Here is a 19,359-nt window from a genome sequence, read left to right on the forward strand (position 1 = left end):
GCGCGCGCCCCCGCGGGAGCCCGTTCGTCACGTGCGCCGCTCCGCGCTCCGCGGGGAGAGGACGGAGCGGGGCCGAGGGCCGCGACAGCCCCGCGGGCCGGGGGCGCGGCCCGTTCCGCCCCGGCAGCCGCGGAGGGCAAACAAAGGCGCCCGTCGCAAAGTAAAGTGTCCGCGGGGGTTCGTATCCCGCGGAGGCGCCACCCCCGCCCCCCCGAACCACAGCGGCGGATTGTCCCACTCCCCCCGCCCCGGCGGCCGGTACGCACCTCGCCCGGCGGCCCAGCCCGCGGGACCTCCGCGCCCGCCTCCGCCTTTGAACTCACAAGGAAAATGGTTCTCACCGCGCCGCTTCCGGGTCGGGCCGGGCGGCCGTGCCGGGGGCGGAGACTGCGGGGCCGGAGGAGGAGGCGGCGGCGGGGAGGGAGAGGAGGAGGAGGACGACGGCGACTCACCGCCCGCCCTTTGTGGGGCCGGCGCGGACTATCGCGCAGCTGTGCGCTCTGCGGAGGCCCCGGCGCGTCCCCGCTGCTGGGTCATGGCGCGCTGCCGATGCCGCCGCTTACATAAGGGCGGGCGCGCAGTGCGCGGTGCCGGGGCGGGAGGAGCCGGCGGGGAAGCACCGAGCGGAGCGTCGGGCGAGCACAGCACGCCGCGGGAAGAGGCGGCGCTCGGCAGGCGCGGCCCGCGGCCACGTCCCGCGGGGGCGGAGTCCCGGGACACGTGTGGCGGCGGCTCGGGAGCGCGGCCGAGGCACCCGCGGGCCTTGAGCCTCCTGCTGCCGCCGAACTTCGCTTGCAGCCTCAGTGCTGCCTCCCCCCGCGGGGCCGAGCCCGGCCTTGGAAAGCTGTTCTCTGTCCTTCCCGCGGGTGGGCTTTGGAAAGTTAGCGAGCCAGGGCTGCAGCTCGTCTGCATTCAGCCGAGGGGGGAAAAAAAAAAAAAAAAAGGCAATAAAAGGAAGGGCGGGTCAGGCATGATCTCAGTGCCTGGTCTGGGTCCAGGAGCAGCCGGAGCAGAGGGCGGTGGGCGGCTCCGCTGCCCCCAGCGCTGCGCAGCCTTCGGCAGCAGCGCACGGTGCTCGCTCAGCGGGGCTCGCAGCCCGGCAACTCGCGGAAACTCCTCAAACACCATTGTCTCTTTTTCAGTACATAAGCTATTTTCTGCCTGACGACCCCCCGCCCCAAACCACCCCCCCCCCCAACAACCCCCCCCCCCAAAAAAAAAAAAACCCCAAAACACAAAAACCCCACGTTTTCACACTTTCCAACACTAGCTAATGTCACTGACTAGTTGTTTACAGTTCACATGGAAACTTCAACTGAATAGTCCAGGGGGAAATGGTTCAGGGGACACTTAACTAATGAGAAAATTATTTCCAGAGAGAAATTTAGCAAAAACACCTGTAATACTCCTTGAGCTTAGCTCACATACATAAACATTGATATTAAGAAAAAAAAAAAAAAAGAAAAGAAAAAATAATCACAAGGGAGGTTGCAATAGAGACATTTGTTTTCCCCAGTCTCTTTAAACATAAACAGCTGTACATTTTTCACTTCACGGAAAAAATACAAGGCGTGTCATTTGCCAAGAAAGTATGAGAATAATGGGAAATCAATGCATGACTACATCTCTGTTCTCATCTTGAATTATTCCAAATGATGTAAGCTTAAAGGTGTACTGGAATGCTATAACATACTAAGCTCTGAAATGAAATACTTAGGTACAGCTAAGTATTAAAGTCGAACTGGAAAGCTTTCTACCCACCACAGGCTTTTCTCCAGCAAGCTGGTTTTCTTCCATAACAGCACACGAGCAAGGGCAGGAACCAGGCTACCTGTACATGGTGTTTGTGCACTACCCAGCCCATGCTCAAACCACATAACTGCAAGACTCCTGAATTTCGCTTGGAAAGGACACTAGCAGAGGCAGTTTATTGTATTGATTTTCCTTTTTAAGTGGTCTTCCATCCGGGCTGGCTCAAGGCAGCTGAGCAGCCTTATATGGCAGCAAGGCTGCGGGGAGGCAGCAGTGCCTTGAGCAGCCTCCATCTATTCCTGACCACCCAGAGTGGACAGTTGCTCCTCTGGTTTCTGGCACCCCTGCCACAGCCCCTCACCAGACCCACTCAGGGCTCACCACCAGCACAACACAGCTCACTAACTCCTGGGTTCCCCCACAACACACCTGCTCCAGCCATGCCATGGGAGGGCTGCACTGCCTTATCTCCAGAGAAAAAAAATTAAACATCTTAGTGACACCATTCTGACCCGATTTCCTTTCACTTCCTTTTTCTCCAGACCACCTCTCACTGGGCAGGGGGGAATAACACCTCAGTCACTTTCACCAGTACTGAGAGGTCATGCAGTAGCAAAGACTAAAATGCAGCCTTATTCCAGGTTTGGGGCTGCAGTTTGCACTGCTGTTCCCCCTTTAGAACAGAAGTGTGCCTTGCTATCCACCACCCAACAGCAACAGGGACACTTTTTAAGCAGGCAGGACAGTCTTTCACAGACTTGGTCCTTCAGAGGCCTCATCACCACCAAGAAATAAAACTTGACCTATCAGTAATAGCTGACACAAGAAAATATCCTGGAACTCAGACTTCGCCAAGTAATCAATAAAGTATTTTTCCAAACTTAAATCTGTACTTGTATAACCTTCAATTTAACTTTTAAAGCACACTTTAGATTACCTCCAAGAAGTACTGAGCATCCCAAAGACATACGACTTCCACCACTAGATTCCCCCTTTTCTCATACACTTTTAGGTTTTGTTTTACCATTTCTCTTAAGAGCCCAGACACTTAATAGCTATTTCAGGAAGGGCAAACAAATGAAAAATGCCTATTAGAGAGCACAACATAGTTCACGCTACTCTTGAACTAATGGTGCTGTGATAGCTGGGTGGAATGTAGTGCAACTGTCAAAGCAGGCAATCCTTAATAATATCCAAGACAGACACTATTAAAATACAAATCACAAGACGGTCTGGAGGACAGGCAAGTTTGCCCGTTTGGACAAAGCTTTATTAATAGATGGCGACTTAGTAACAAAGAATATTAATACCCAGCCCAGCACCACCAATTCATTACCACAAAGGGATTTTGCTAAAAATTCTCAAGTTGCACCAGCTATGCATGGAATACTAACTCAGCAACACTTATCTCCAAGAGTTTCACTCAAAGACATCCTCAGGAAAAATCCACTAAGTGGTAAAACACCTTTTGGAAGTAAAAAAAAACCAAGGAAGTTGCTACTGGTGTAATTGTTAATGTTAAGTAGACTAAGGCAACCTAAAGTGACATTTACGTCATTACTACTTACAAAATTTACTACAATATATATATATGTGTGTTATTAACAAAACACAGATTTGCCACATAAAGGTAAAATTTTAAGTAAGAATTATAAAAATTAGCACCTATCCAAGCCTGGTTTTGACATTTGCAAACTACTACACTTTAAAAAGGCTTATTTAGTAGTCACATTATTTTAGCACTGTTTTCCACTACTGTTTGCTCCCTCTCACAATTGGGCCCGAGCTCTGTCAAACAAGCCATACTATAAGCTTGCAGAACAGAGCTGCCTTTGTTCTTTGGCACTGCCAGTCCCCTATGGAATCAGGCAGCACACTGAACTGCACTCCACAAACAATCCCTGACCTTCAATTACTGCCTTGGCTCCCTGCCACAGGATACATGTATTACTGCTAACACAGCGTGCCCTATTTTGCAGATAATCACTAGAACTACAGATAATCACGAAAATCAACGGAAAAATGCAAACATTCCCTTCCTAAAATCGCAGTTGTAACTTCCCCGGTGTGCTGCAGCACAGCCCAGGCTCAGGCCACGCAAGTGAGGACAGCGATTCTGCAGGGTTTGTATTTTTAGTGACTGCATGAAAAATCCCAGGTGGTGGATGGCTTTGCCGTCCTCCGCTGGACGTTTTCAGTTTGTTTTTTTGTTTGCACGCCGGGCTGTGCTGGCACGGTTGTGCAAGAGCTGCTCTTTTTTCCCCTGCAGGGCCTGGCAGGTTTTCCAGCGGCAGGGCCGGTGGCAGCTGCAGCCCCTGCCCTTGCGGGCTGGCCGGCAGCCAGCCCGGGCCCCGTGCCACCGGGAATGCCACACCGGCAATGGCTCAGCCGTTCTGCTGTGACCCCCTCGGGCTTCTTGCAGGCAGAGAACCCCTTGAAAACCCCCTGAACTGCAAACCCGGCTCCTTCTTCACGCCGAGCCACAGAAACCCACGTGCGCGCTGCTGCGGGCCAGCAAAGAGCGCATGCAAATATTGCAAATGAGTAAATATTTAAACTTTGAAACAAATGAAGGTTAGTTAAATCGGTCTTCAGCATTTAAATTAGCTTTTTTTTTTCCTACTTATCTTCTTCCTGTCTGTGCTGCTCCACATTTGCTTAGCAAGCAGAACGGTTTCATAGTGATAGTCCTGCAGATATTTCCTGCAGAAATAATGCAGGGTAAGGGCAGAGCTACGGTCAGCCTCATGTTAGTGGAGAAATTAACTTTCTCACTATGCATTTGTGCAACCCATCGAGTTCAGACCCTGTACTTAAGTGCAGAAGCCAAAGTCCAAAGGAGAAATTAATGTGTGTGAAACAATCGCTGCAACACAAGAAATGCAGTAACTAGCATTCAGGTGCCAGTTCATTTGGCAAATTCTTCATTTAACTCTCCTTTTTTGGTTATTGAGGTGGGCAAATCAGACACGCAAAAACTTCACCAGGCTATCTTTAGTAATTTTCAAAACTGAGAAACAGGACAAGAGTGTACATGAAGGAACATATGCAACAGTACAGTTAATACACTCCAGATCAGCGCTAACTGATGTTAGAGTATATTTCAAATTAATCCAATTTAAAATATGGTTTCTATATTTTTAATGTTTTCAATCTGCTTTTAAAACCAATTTTGTCCTTCCCTGGGCAGGCATCATGGGGTTTAATGCTGCATGCATCAACATGACTATGCAATTTTCCCCATTACTTCATCCCCATCTACTTCATCATACCAGTACTGTTAACACAACTCTGGGAATAAGCCCTTTTAGTGATCTGGTGCTATATGTGTCCTGAATCAGTGTCTCTGCTGCAACAGGAGACCAATAATTGTGGTAAAAGAAAAACCAGATGCATGGCCTTAAAAAAAAAAATCATCACTGTAGTCAATAGAATTGTATGAGTTTTCTTATTTGCTGGACAGTGCTCTGACTCCAGATTTATGTTCAAATACAAAATATTGAGCAGTCTCTCAGGCATCACTTTGTGGATGTCTCATTTTAAGCCCTACATCACTGTAAAAGACTTGTGTTTTCCTTAATCCCCCTTCCCTCATTAATTGATCCAAAATGCTTGCCACTTACTCAAATTGAGTAACATCAATGTCACCTTATGTGTGACCTGCTCTCTCTCATTTCTGGTGCAGGTCTTTCTAACAAAGCTTATAAAACATATTTTTCTACCCCTCCCCATAGTTCAGAGCACCAGCCTATATTGCCTATATTCATTCTGCATTTCATTCTGCCCTTAATAAATGCACACATGTTCAGACCATGCACAATGCTGTCACAAACACTCCCAGCCCACTTTTTGCCTTCCTTCCTCCAGCAGCCCCATTACATCACACTGCACTTTCCGACACAGCATCTTCCAATCCTGGTATCACTCATTTACCAATTGCAGGAACAATTTACTGGCAACACTAGCCAAGCTGATTCACTGACATCTTTCCATTTTCTCCTTAAAACTCTGCCTGCTGTATTGACCTCTAAAACCCTGACAGTGGCTTGGGCACTGCTTGATGGAAGCCTCATCTTCCCTCATAAGCGATGCTTTCTCTTTCCCACCTCCTGTCTCTGTGTGTCATCTGCCCTTGACTCACTCTCAGACTTTAACTCTGTGCAGAAAGGAAGCCTTTTCATTCTGTGTTTGTAGAACTCATTGGACAAGGGAATTCTGGACTTTCATGTGAATTTTCGATTGTCGTGGTAATGTGCCATAACATTCATTAACCTTGGGACAGATTCTGTCTTCTACAAAGCAAGCACAACAGCTTCAAGTTCATAAAGCACAACAGCTTCAAGTCCATAATGTTCTTACCCACACTCCGTCTGCAATATTCATCAAACCCTTTTTAACTTGGGTGCCATCCATGTTTTGCAGTATTCATGCTTCTTCAGCCTTCTTGCTTCCATCACAGTGAAGCCAAACTCCATCCAACTCATTTCTTGGCTTTTCTTTCTTCTTCCACCCCTATCAGCAACATTCACAATGTTCTTGCATCCTTATCCCCTATAACTTACTGGATGTAACATTCATTTACCTGGCCTCCTTCCAGCCTCACCTCCAGAAAAACAACCTTAATAAGAAAATTAGCTTCAGGCTTCTAAACATCCACTGCATTTCTGCTCTTCTGATTCAGCAGTAGTGTCATGTCCCTCTCATTCTTCCCACTAATTGAAGTCCATTACAGAACAGGAGTCCACCTTTCACCCTCCTACTATTTCCTGTTCCTCTCAGACTACATTCCCAACTGCCTCTCAGAAGCTCATCTTCTTTCCTGAGTCACCCAGATCTAGCTTTCATAAGGTCCCTTTCTGTTCTTATTACCCAGAACCTAATACCTGCCTCACCTTTTTCCATCTTATCCATATTTGTTAACTTGAATTTCCAGAGCACTGGGTTTTTTTTCCCAATTCTGCTGTTTTTTCAGCTCCTCTGCCCTGCCACTCCCTGTCCTTTGTCTAGAGCATCTTATTCACCAGCTTAGTCATCTTCCTGTCTTTTAAATGGACTGTATTTTATTTTGCATTTTTCTTGCTCTTCACTAAAACAGCTCGGGAGCATCCTCACCACAGAAAGCTCAGCTTCCCACTGAAGTGGAGGCTCCTTGATTGCTCAGGCTGCTGGCAGGCCCTTTGGTCCAGGGACTCCTGCTGGAAACAAGCCACTGGCTCCATCAGAGGCGAGTCAGGGTGTGGTTCTGAGGGACCTCACTGCAGGCATCACTTCCTCTTACAGCCGTGGTGAGCATGCACCCGTGCTGGTATTTTCCATTCCTGCAGCCCCATAGGACTCTTGGAACATCAAATGCTCCCTGTATGCCTGACACCACACCCAGGGCATGCAACATATTCTTCACACCATGCTAGAAAATGGTCGCTTGAGTAGGAGGCTGGGACAACTCACTTAAGTCTCTACAGGGAGTGGGACTGGCTCTTGAAACAGAGCTGGATATGTTAAAGAGGAGCTCTGGTTTGGAGCTATTTGCAATAACAAAAGCCTTAAAAACATACAGAAGGTGAGGAAGAAAAATACTGAAAAAAACATCAAGAACTGAGAGCAGTATTTTAAAAGAACACGTCATAGAAGCTGAAAGAGGGGAATGCCTACTTCATGTTATCATGTGAATAAAGTTGTTGTGCATAAATTTGGATCAGTTTCTGAGAAGCAAATGACTCCTCAGGGCCACTCCTCCAGGTCTACATTTCCTCCCTTTTACTGACAGAAGTGTATTCCCCTGTTTGTCAGACACAGTAAGAGCTGTAGAATAAGCACATTCAATTTGCAACATACTCTGAACTGGGGAGGAAGAGGGTGGTTCGGGGGTGTTGGTGAATAATCAAAAGGCTGCAACTTCTACTCGTTCCTCCTTTTCTACTTCCACTGTCTCCAGAAAAGCAGGAACCTCATTTGGCAGCTCTTTAGGCTTTCTATCTGGCTGTCTATGGATTCTCATAGGTCATTCATGAAGGGAGAGGATTACTCATTTTGGACTTAGTGCCTCTTTGCTCTTAGTCCCAGCTTGCTGGGAGTAAGGTCATACTGGAACATTGGTCTGTGTTTTTCAATTAATCTTTTTTATACTCTAAACATTGTACACTTTACCCATAAGGGTATCTTAGAAGTAGTATTTTCATATTTCCAAACACTAAGACTTGAGTAACAGTGTGCATTATGTTTTAATTATCTTTATAAAAAGCTCTATCTTACTGAGACAACATGCTAAAATATACTCACTCCTCAAATAAAAATACCAGACTGCTCACCTCACCTGTGTGAGGGAGGGAGAGAAACAATAAAGTGTCAGATTACACAGAAATTTTAACCTTCTTGAGCAATATTTTCTCCTGCTATGATTATTTTATAATCATACTGTAACTCTGTCAGACCTCCTACACAGATACACTTGCTAATACACTGGTTTGATTCCCGAATCTGCAGCATTAAAGGCTTTGGAGAACTTCTCAAATAAAAAACTCTTACAGGCACTATAAGCCACTAAGAAGGTGAGGTTAAAAGTTTACATTTGATAATAAAAAGTCTGATGGAACAGACAAGATTTTAGTCAGTATATCCCAGCATCAGGATAATGCTGAAATAATGTTGAAACACCATCAGTCTATCTAGTAAACAAATTAGAAAATAACCTAGATATCATAATGGATTCTCCCCCCGCCCAATGTTATTTTTAGATTCTCACATCTGCCCTACATGCTTGTCCAGTAGCAACCTTGATGGACAAACACTTTTTTTTTCTGTTCAGGAAAACAGAGGACAGATGGTGTTCAGAGTATTTCTCTCCGAGATAACAAGTTTTCCGCTTTTTATAAATTCACTTATCTTCAAACTGTGACAGCTGTGAGTTTAAAGATAAAATCAAAATGATCCAGATCTTGTTCATCTCCTTTCTCTAGGGTCTCTGAAAGGTCACACAAACATGTCTCACTCAGAAGTTTTCTACAGAATATGGAATGTTTTTCTAAGTTTAAACTTACTGGTATTTTAGAAAATTTTAATGTATTTTTTCCAAGTTGTGTCTCAGGTCTGTATTGTGAATTTGGGATCTTCTGGATCCATTTGTATAGGATATCAGATAGTACTTCCCTCCAAGATCTATTGACAGTGGTGATTACATTGCCTCATTCCTCCCATTCTAGCATACATAGCAGTGTCACTAACCTGCATTTTCTACTTCCTTGTAGTCTCTCATGTTAGATTGTATCCTGTGCTCGGCTTATCCTCATCCTCCTCCCCTGTATCCTCTTTGGCTTCAAATGATCTTTCTCCAGCATGGATGAGCAGAATTGTGTCTGTGAGTGTGGAAGGGCTCTCAGGGCAGCTCCCGGGGGACAGAAGCATGCCTGTGCCCTCACACATCCCAGTCACACCTGCCATCAGCTCAACACCACACAGCCGGTCCTCAGGCCTCCTCTGACCAGCCACAGGCTCAGAGCTTCTCCTGCCAGTGCTTCTGCTGGATAAGCTCTCATCTATATTTGCCATCTGCTCCTAAATCCACCACTTTCTGTTTTATGCAGTGACATTTTGTTCCATTTTTATTCCTTTTGTTTCTCAAGGACATTCCATTTTAGTTGCATAAGAACCCCTCATCCTCTGTGTTAACGGCTTCTCGTATTCTGCACCATCTAGTGCTTTAATCAAATTTAATGAATTAGTCCAAACATTTTAGTAAAAACACGAAGCAAGTCATTCCCAAAATGTGCTAACAGCTATTGGCAGACAAAACTATTTCACCACAACACTCCACCTGTTTCAATACCACATAGCCAACATCTTATAAACTCATTCCTACCTAATTTACTGTTCATTTACTAATCCCAGTCTTGCTCTGATTGTTCACTGCTTGACATAATGTGGAATGCATTACAAAAGTCTAGGTAAATGATATAAATCACATTTTCTTGCCTCACAACAAAGCCAACTGAACTTTTTATTCAGGTGGGTTCATGATATAGCATTTTGAGGTGCTGATGGTAAGAGTAGACCATGATTAAGGGCAGAGGGAGGAAACACACAGTAGCTATAATCAGTGTATTTGTGGAGATGTTAAAGAACACAAGACCATGAGTAAAAGGCAGCATTAAATCAAAATGTCAAAGCAAATTTCCTTGCCAAATAAAAGAGCAAGCTAGAGAAGCAGATCTATATCCTGACACTTTGCTTCCTATAATACTCATGTGTGCAAGCTAAACACATTAGACCAAAATGAAACTAATGGAGATGCATATCTGAAAAAAAGAAGGAATAAACAAAACAATTCTAAACAATACAAAACAACACAAGAAAAAAAAAACAAAAAAAACCCACAAAAAAAAACACCACCAAAAACAAAACAAAACACCCAAAAAGCCCAAACAAAACAACACAAGAAAAAAAACAAAAAAAAACCCACAAAAAAAAACACCACCAAAAACAAAACAAAACACCCAAAAAGCCCAAAAACTAAACACCTCCAACTACCAAAAACAAAACAAAACACCCAAAAAGCCCAAAAACTAAACACCTCCAAATATTCAGAAATCACCGCTGAATCTGTCAAAATATGCAAAATAGGTATGTAGAATGCAGTTCCCAAAGTCACCTACACTGCGTCTGGTCATACTCACTATATTTATTAGTGACCCAGATCATGGAACAGAGACTACATTTATTAAATTGTCAACCAACCAGCTTGATGGGACTGTAAATTATATTAGAGGACAAAAAGGAAAACTGGACAAGTGGTCTGAGAAAAAAAGATGCCATGCAAAACACTGCACGTAGGCAGAAGTCAACAGCAAAAATACTGAGTGGCTAAGGAAGAATTCCACAGAAAAAAGAGAGGTTAGGTTCAATTTATGGACTGAGTTAACAGTGTCATGCTGTAAAAATATAAACACAATACTGGGATATATGAATGTTTGTACAACCTGTGTTCAGCATTCATAAAGCCTCAGTTATAGTACTATAAAGTGAGCAGAGTTCTGGATATTGCTCTTCATGATAGGTATGTACAATAAAGTGAACACAGTTTTGGAAAATACCATAGATGAATACAGACTGAAGAGACTGGGAGGGGAAAACAGCTGGGTGTGTCTCCAGTTATGAAAACAGGATGCTGCAAGGAATAATTTCTTAATCTCTACAGCAGACACAACAAGTTTTAACTGCCTTAATTTAGATTAGATGATCTCAAGGTCTTTTTCAGTCATACGATTCTAGAGTATCTGCCGAGTCACTGACCTCTCCCAAATAAAACAGCATTTAGAAACACACAGCCAAATTAATAAATCTGCTTTCATTATGCCATGTACCTCTCTGCTCAACATCTCCTACTTCGTGGCTTCTCTCAACAGCAACAAACCATTGTTCTGGGAGGGCTGCAATGCAAAAAGAGTCTCAAGACCTCGCTCCTGGCAGCAGTTATTGCAGTGCTCTTGGAGCTGGGAGGTCCCAGCTTTCCCTGGCTGCTCTGATCCCGGCCTCCGTATTCCCACCGCTGGAGCTGAACAGGAAGATTTACCTTCAGACCTTGGGAAAGGTTCTGGCACATCATGCCTGACCTCAATGCCATAGAATGGCCTTCCTTGTCTTGAAGATTAATTCTCCCCAAAGACAAGTAGAGGGTCAATAACATTCACTCTCTGAAGTTGATATATTGTAGTTTACTTTCTTTTCTTTAATCTCCCAAATCCTGCCCCTCACCCACACGCTGCAGTGCCTTCCAAAATTTTACATATTGTGAGGATAGACTGACAGGCTTTTAATTGCTTGCCTAATTCTTCCTTTCTCCCTCTTCATGTTGGCACTGCTTTCTCCAATGATTGGTATCACCCTGAAGGAAAAATTAGCTAAAATAGCTACAATCAACACTAATTTTTTCCTAATTGTGAGATGAACATTTCTCTTGGCCTCTGAGTATTTTATAATCCTTAAGTTCCCTCTGGTTGTAGCAATTGCCATTCTCTTATTCTCATACAGTGAGTATTTTCCTCTATTTATCGTTATCCTTACTGAAAATTAGGCCAAAAATATTTAATGTTTTGTTTCTCCACTATGGTTATTCTCTATCCTTCTCACCACACAAAACCTTATTTTTTGCAAGATCAAGTTTAATTTTTAGAAACAAACCTGAATTAAGTTGTCCTGTCCTCTTCCCCCACCTCCATGCAAGATTCCTGCATTAGTTGTACTGTATATTCTCAGGATGACTATTCAAACAACAGACCATGATAACTCTTTACTAAGGATTCCGTTTCCAGGCAAGCTTTACAGATCTCTAAGTTCCAGAATTTGAGTCCTGAGGCTCCTTACACCTATGACCAATTTTCCTCATTTAAATTTGCCCCTAAGATTCAAAACCTAGATTTCCAAACCCAGTTCTCTATATTTTTTCCATATATTTCAAACTGAATCAAGCCACGATTACTAAGGGTGCAATTTTCCATTGCAGTTCATGTGATGAACTGTGAGCTGACTGCCCCAGCAGCTCTCTGGAGGCCTGATCCATCAGAGCTCCCCCAGTCTGACTGACTCACTGCCACTGGAGTCACCTTGCTGATGTAACTCATGCCTTGGCTGCGTGACTGCTCTGATGAGCTGGACAGGGGCAGAGAGGGAAGCCAGCTCTTCAGCAGATGATAAAGCATAAAGGGAAACTGAATGCTCAATCCAAAATGATTTTCTAGAATATCCTCATTGCTTTTCAAAGTGAAAGGTAAAGTAGTAGCACTTTCTTCCTGTTAGTTCAGTGACTAGTTTGAGGAAGAAACTTGCCAGCAATCAAATCCAGGAGTACCTTGGCCCTATCACTTCTCTTATCTCCACTGGGAAAGTAAACCACCTGATAATAAGGCAGTATTTATCTAACAACACTACATACAAAGATCCCTACCCCTGTTTGAGTCTAACCCTGGGGCTAACACAGATTCTTTGCTCCTTCTGTCATCTTTTTCCAAAGTGATTTTCAGCCAAACTGATTTCAGTCTGACCTTTTTACACCAAAGCCTTTTTTTCTAGTCCACTATATAATTACTACTGCACAACTTTTGCTTTTGTTCAGTTATTTCTGAACAGCACAAAGCCTTTTAAACACATCTAGTCCAGTTAGTAAGAGCATTCTGCCAACCTTCTGATACTTGGATGTTTTATATCCTGACCTCTATGAGAAGCTCAGATTTCACCATTTTGTTGTCCAGGCTCTCAACATTTCAGTTACTTCTTAGTAATCACATACCATTATCCAGCGGAAATTTTTCCTTAGCTGCAATGCCTGTCATTTTCCTTAATCTTGGAACTCTTTTCCTCGTCAGTCTAGTCTTCTACCCACTGGCACTTTTCCATATGCCAAGAAAGAAACATTTACCCAACAGCTCTCTCCTAAAAACTGAGGTCTGAGTGGAGGTTGCATTGCTGGCCAAAGCTTTTCCTTACACTGAAGTTCCCAGCCATTGCACTAGCCACCCTCTCCAAAGGCAGTTTTTCTAGGTACTCGGGATCAGAGCCTCCCTATGAGTTATCTCCTCAGTGCTCTCTCCACCAGGTACCATACTTCCACTCAGGACTGCCAGAGCATCTGCTCTGCCTTCTCCAGGATGGTATGCACATCTGTAACCCACCACAGGAGAAAATGTACTGTCATTTACCCTATCATGCAGGCTAATGATGGAGTCTCTCCTTCCCACTCCCACTCAAATCCCTTCAGGATCTTTCTCAGCTTTCTCATTCCTCCTTATCTTCCCATTCAGCAACATCAAAAGTTCCACTAAGAAATCTGCAGTTTCTCAGCCTTCCCTAAATTCTTGGATCTGGTTTAAGTTCCAGCCTCATTGCCAATTATATCTTGAGCCTCCCTGCTTTTCTGGCTTTTTTTCCTCTTCGCTTTGGAACAGTATTAGTAATTTCATGCATACTATATTTAGTCATCTTTATTAAATCTGCCATTTTCCAGGTTTCCTCCATTGTTCCTTTGATTATTAACTCTCCTTTGTTTCCAATCCCTGCCTTTAGAAAGGACACACACTAAACTCCCTGGATATACTCACCAGTTACACAACAACTACTTATCAGCTGCTTGACTTTTGAAACCTTTTGTCTAAAGGAATTTCAGCCCTTCATTTAGATCAGCTGTGGGTAGCAACAGGAACCAGTCTCATACCTAAGTTCACATGCTGTCCATAAATTACATTCAAATCAAACACTTGTCACTGGTCCTCAAGAAACAAGATTTGCTTTCCAATGCCTCAGGAGAGGGTGCTGTGCTGGCTTTGCTGACCTCTGCTATAAGCTCAGTGCTCTATAACAAACTGGATGTGTCAAAGATGTCTGCTTTGGTTATTCCCATGGAAGTCTATCCAAATTTGGCACAGTTAGAGGCCTTAAAAATAAAAAAAAGAGTTCACAGATGCCTGACTGAGAAATGCTTGCAAGCAAGGTGTTGTTTCCATTCCTGACAATCACTGTTCCTTATTACTGAAGGTTGTGGCCTTAGAGATCAAGACAAAGAGTGCTCCCCATTGCTGGCACCCAGCACCAAAGAAAAAGGGAGACAAAAGCAGAGGAGAAGCCACAGGGGCAGGGAAAGAACCACCAGGTGGGTGAGAAAGAATGAACACACAAAACAGCTGGCAATGGATTAACAAGAATAGAAAGCTCTGTGTACTACCACCACACATCCCCCTTGGAAGCTGGAAACACACCTAGAAACCCCAGGCAACATTCCTCTGTTTTTTTACAAAGACAGCTTACTGCTTCTTTTGTACCTGGGCCACAAAACCAGCCAGCCAACTGACGTCGAAAAAAGCACTTTACTCTGTAAAATGCTTGCGTACTAAGAGGGATTAAGCTTCTTTCTACCCCACTCCCTTCTCTCCATCATTTAAAACTGGGATCCCCCCCACCCCAAACTGACAGGAAGGAGCAGCACTTCACTTCTGCAAGTGCTACCTGCTCACAGCAGTGTCAAAGCAGAAATCATCCAGGCACTCTCCTCATACACTGTTCTGCTTCATACCTTCCTCTCTTCCCTGGCCTGTGTCACTTCTGAGTATTTTTGCCACTTGCAAGACACATATGTGAGGATGAGAACATGGTCCTTTATTTCTGCCTTTCAACTTGGCGTAGTAATTAATTATTTTAAATAATTCTCCTGCTCGTGTTCAATTTTTCGTAACAGTATTTCAATTTACTATTTAAATTAAATTACTCTTTTTTTGTCCCAACTAGCCAGGCATAACTGACACAAGACTATTGATAAATCAGATAACAGCTTCAAATCTAGAAGTATTCAAAAGTTGGGGAGGTTTAATCCTATTTAAGATAGCCTCAAGTTGAGCTTAAAGGCATAAACAAGGGATGGAAGTTTAAAAACAAAGCCTGCCTCCCTTTGGTCTTTATAGTCTCATATCTGTAAAATGTTTTTAGGAACTTTACTTTCTTCCTCAACCCCCAAGTAGCCAGACCAGGCTTTACATAAGCCAGGTACTGAGGGAACAGAAGAATAACTCTCACTGACAGGTTTTTATTTTTCTCTGAAAGAGCTGTATCAGACCAAGACTCACAAGTAGAGCTAGACAATAGAGCAAGCAGTAAATCTCTGGGACATTTCCTCCCTCCCCCCGACAATTGCACAGTGCTATAAGACTGCACATTGAATTACTTCAGGAGAATCTATAAAATAAATGACCCATTTCTGGTCAAAAATCCCAGCTGTGAATCATATAGCCATTTGGCCTATAAAAAGCAAAAAACATAACCTTTCCTGCTCCCCACCACCCCACAACCTGTTCTGAAAAAAAAAAAAAAAAAAAAAATTTCCAGTGAATATAAAAGCTAAGAACATTTTGAGAAAGAAGCACAGTTACTTTACTTTTAGAGCTACCTTCCTATATGACAAAATCATTCTGGCATACCTACAGATAATGCTTCATTTCTCTCTCAATCATTATTCAGACGCTGAAGCTCTCTGGATTTCTCTAAATCTGAGTTATACCTTTTTCTGTAAGGTTATTAGTCCTGAAAAGAAAGGGGATAAGGAAAAATACATCCACAGGTTTGAGTCTATCTCAGCAGAAGTGAAGATGCTTTGCACTAAGTGGCTTTAATAGTAGTTTTAATAATAGAAGAAACCCCCATACTGGCAACTTTTGTCTGCCTACAATGACCTAAGTAACATTACCAGTGGACTTCAGCAATAAATACCTCATCATTGTAATGAAAAAGAAATGGACCCCTAGTTGTCACAGCAGAATCTAAATTAGGTTTCTATATTTAGAAGTACCACCTTTCTTTTGAGGATAGAAATGTGCTTCAGTTGAAGGGCAAAAGAACTCTTAGGAAGTTGGTGCAGAAGCTCCTGAACATGAGTGAGTGGCAAAAGAGTGCAATCAAAGAAATTTATATGTAATGATGATGCGTATCAAATGTGATTATAACATCAACATTAAAACTCATTTGTAGGAGATGGGAGGTGTATGAAATTGGAAAGTGAAGTTTAACTAGCTGAGTTCTAGCTCTCTAAAGAAATTAAAAAGACAAAGATATTCATTCCATTATGAGATTTTTATTTATGACCTTTCTCAGAGAAATTTTCTATCATTTTCAAGAAAAAGGGGAAGCCCTCTGTTTTGTTGTCTGGTCTGGTAATACCTCGCAGCCCTACTTCTCAGATGCAAAAAGTTACAATTTATTTTCAGAAGTGTTTTCTCTGTGATGCACAGACACACCCCACTGAACTCTAGATTATAGCAGTCTTTATAATATGAAATGTATATTTATTGGAATTGATATTCTGCTGCACAATCCTACTTTTCCAATCAGAGAGCCCTTAACCCTGGATTAAAAACTACATTTTAAGGATCACAGTAGCTTGGAGGTTGATGCGGATAAGAAAAAATATATGGAGAAAAAAAATATTTTTTTTCCCATGCAAACTTTGCTGGTGTAGGTTTTGTGCCACAGAAGGCAGACCATAACCTGAGCTGTGGCAGGAAGCAGAGGGCAGAGGCACACCCACTCTTCCACATGACTCTTTGCAGCAGGGTGGTGGAAAGCAGAAGCCAGACCACAGTCACTGTGGAGGGTCACGCTCCTTTCACCAGTGCTCCTTACTGGAGCCTTCCTGAATACTCACAGGATACTCCACTGCAGTCAAAGTGCAATAAATTAACTTTTTTTTTGTTTCTCAGCAACATTTTTGAAACCAAATTCTCATTTAAGAGGAGAATGCTACATGCAAAAGGTTGACGCTTATGAATGAAGCAAAGGGATGAAGCTCAAATAAATATATTTGAATATATTTTGCCCATCATTAGGAATTAAAAAGCATGGGAAATTATTGAATTTCTGCTTGTTGACAGGTGAGTCCACTATAGGATTATTAAGAGCAATCAAACGAGGTTTTGCATTATGTGCCAGAGAGTCCTTTAAGCATTTACTCCTGAGCTTTCCTCTATGGCCCTTGGGGTGGACTGGGGGGAGTATTCCTGAACATTAATACAGAATTAATCTGAATTCCTTCAGGCTTTATGCATTGACAGAAAGAAATCAGCTACCATATTAAACTATTTCAGTCTGTTTCATGACAACTTCTGTGCCTCTGGTGTTTACTGAAAGGCCTGTTAGTTTTTCTGCCTGTTGCCCGGCAGGCACAACACACTGACTTCTAGAGGGTATCAGCCATCAGCCCTGAAGTCTGAAGACTGCAGTGGAGGGCAGCATTTAATCAGAAGAAAACAGATATTTATACCAAGTTTTGCAAAAGGACTTTCCATGGGCAATCTGTTTTAACAAGTCACCACACTGGGACATGTGAAATGACCACAGTTTTTCTCACTCTAAAAGTGGAGCCTGGATGACCATCAGTTTCAGAAGAATTCATGTGTGTTAACTGGATGCTCAAATTCTCATATTTACAAAGAAAATAAGTGAAATGGGACCAATTAAAACTTACTAAATTAATAATTACATTTATTTTTAAAAATTAAATTATTCCATAATACATTTTTTCTAGGTTATGCCAAGTTACCGTAAATACTAACTATTCAGTGCTTAAAGCAAGAAAAAACTGTGCAAAAGAGTCATGCACTTTAAAATATTTTTCTACTTAAATAAAAGGCCTATTGTGTTATAGTGTCAATTTAGCTAGCTAAAACTCATGAATGTGTATGAATGGCTCTTTTCTCCCCCCCCCCATAATAGATAAGAAAAAAAGATATGTTATACTGAAGAATATTAGCATGATTATATGTTTTTCAGAAAATTATATACTCCTATACTCAAAGATGGACTAACATAGGCCTGGAAAGAAGCAACCAGAATTTTTTCCGCCACATACCCTTGCAACAAAGTTTACCATGTAAATATATTTGTATGAGAATAAATTGGAAAGAACTAACTTCTCTGTCAGATTTTCCTTAACTGTAGGTTATCTGCTTTCTTACTCAAAAGTGCTTTGAACCAAGGGTGATGTATTGGCAAGGGTCTGTCAGTAAAATTCACCTCTTTGCATCAGAGTGGCTCATGATGCAAAGGCAGCAGCAGCTGGCTCGTGTGGCCACCATATTGACAATTCCCTAAAGCCAGACTGGAGGAGCTGCAGCCAGGTCTGTGAGACCTTGCTGAGCACAGTCAGGAACAAAACCCCACACTGCACCCTGAGAACACAAGGCATGCACGCACAGAATACCCACACCAAGCTCTGAGGAGCTCCCAGCTGGAAGCTGAGAGAACAGCAGTGCAGAGAAAATGCCAGAGCCTGCCCTGAGGCCGTGGCTGTGCTGCCCCAGGGGCTCTGCCTGTGGCACAGCTGGGCCCTGATGCTGCTGCTTATCCCCACAAGCTGCTCCAGGTTCCTAAAACTGTCTTAGCAAGTGTGTTCCTCTCCTACAGCAGCAGAGATGGCATCATGGGGAATTTGTGTTAAACACAGCAGCATCCCTCCTTGGCTTGCAGGTAGCAAAAATTCACAGCCTTTTTACTAGCACACTTTTGATGTGAGGAAATCTTAACATTATGACAAGGCCAGAAGCCTTGAGCTAGACTGGTAAGCAACTACACCCTTCTTTTCCCTACAAGAAGTATTCTGTTGGACTGGTGCTGGCAAGCCTGCCTGAGAAGTCACATGTTTTGGCATTTACTCTTTTAAGGCAGTATATGGTTCCTCTTATAGCTTCTCAGAAGCAGCAAGCAGATGTCCTTGTATTTGTTACATTCACACCACATTTCAGGACTTAATTTTCAAACATGAGGTTTGGGGTTTTTTTCCCCCAGAATTATTAAAGAAAAAAAAAATTCTGTCTTCCTCAAAACTGCAGGTGTGAGGCAGCAGGCCAAAGTGCTACCTGCATCAGCCCTTCACATTTCTCTAGATTCAGAGTAACCTCTTGCAATCACACAAGATAATCACCCCAGCTGAGAAACCTCAAACATGAGAACTGCTCTGACTGACAAAAGCAACCCAGGTGGGGCTGATAAAAAGCAGCTTTAATCACAGGTCTCAACATGCAGAGTTGCAATCACAGCATTCACACTACTATGGGAAATCACAAAGCACCCCAGGTGGATGCT

General features: G+C 43.1%; 1 protein-coding gene across 4 annotated transcripts in view; it reads right to left on the reverse strand.

Annotated features, from left to right (window-relative positions):
* The window catches only part of JMJD1C (jumonji domain containing 1C), a 159,893-nt gene that overhangs the window by 61,212 nt on the left and 79,322 nt on the right, over nucleotides 1-19,359 (reverse strand). The window contains exon 1 of one of the 4 annotated variants that reach the window (XM_039719724.1): nucleotides 267-526. The exons of the other annotated variants lie outside the window; for them this stretch is intronic. The gene's annotated coding sequence lies outside the window, so the exon portion shown is untranslated. Of the gene's footprint in view, nucleotides 1-266; nucleotides 527-19,359 lie in introns of those variants that run through there. 4 annotated transcript variants of the gene reach the window in all.

The sequence above is a fragment of the Passer montanus genome, unplaced genomic scaffold (assembly GCF_014805655.1).
Source record: "Passer montanus isolate IOZ18808 unplaced genomic scaffold, ASM1480565v1 scaffold42, whole genome shotgun sequence".
Taxonomy (NCBI): Eukaryota; Metazoa; Chordata; class Aves; order Passeriformes; family Passeridae; genus Passer; species Passer montanus.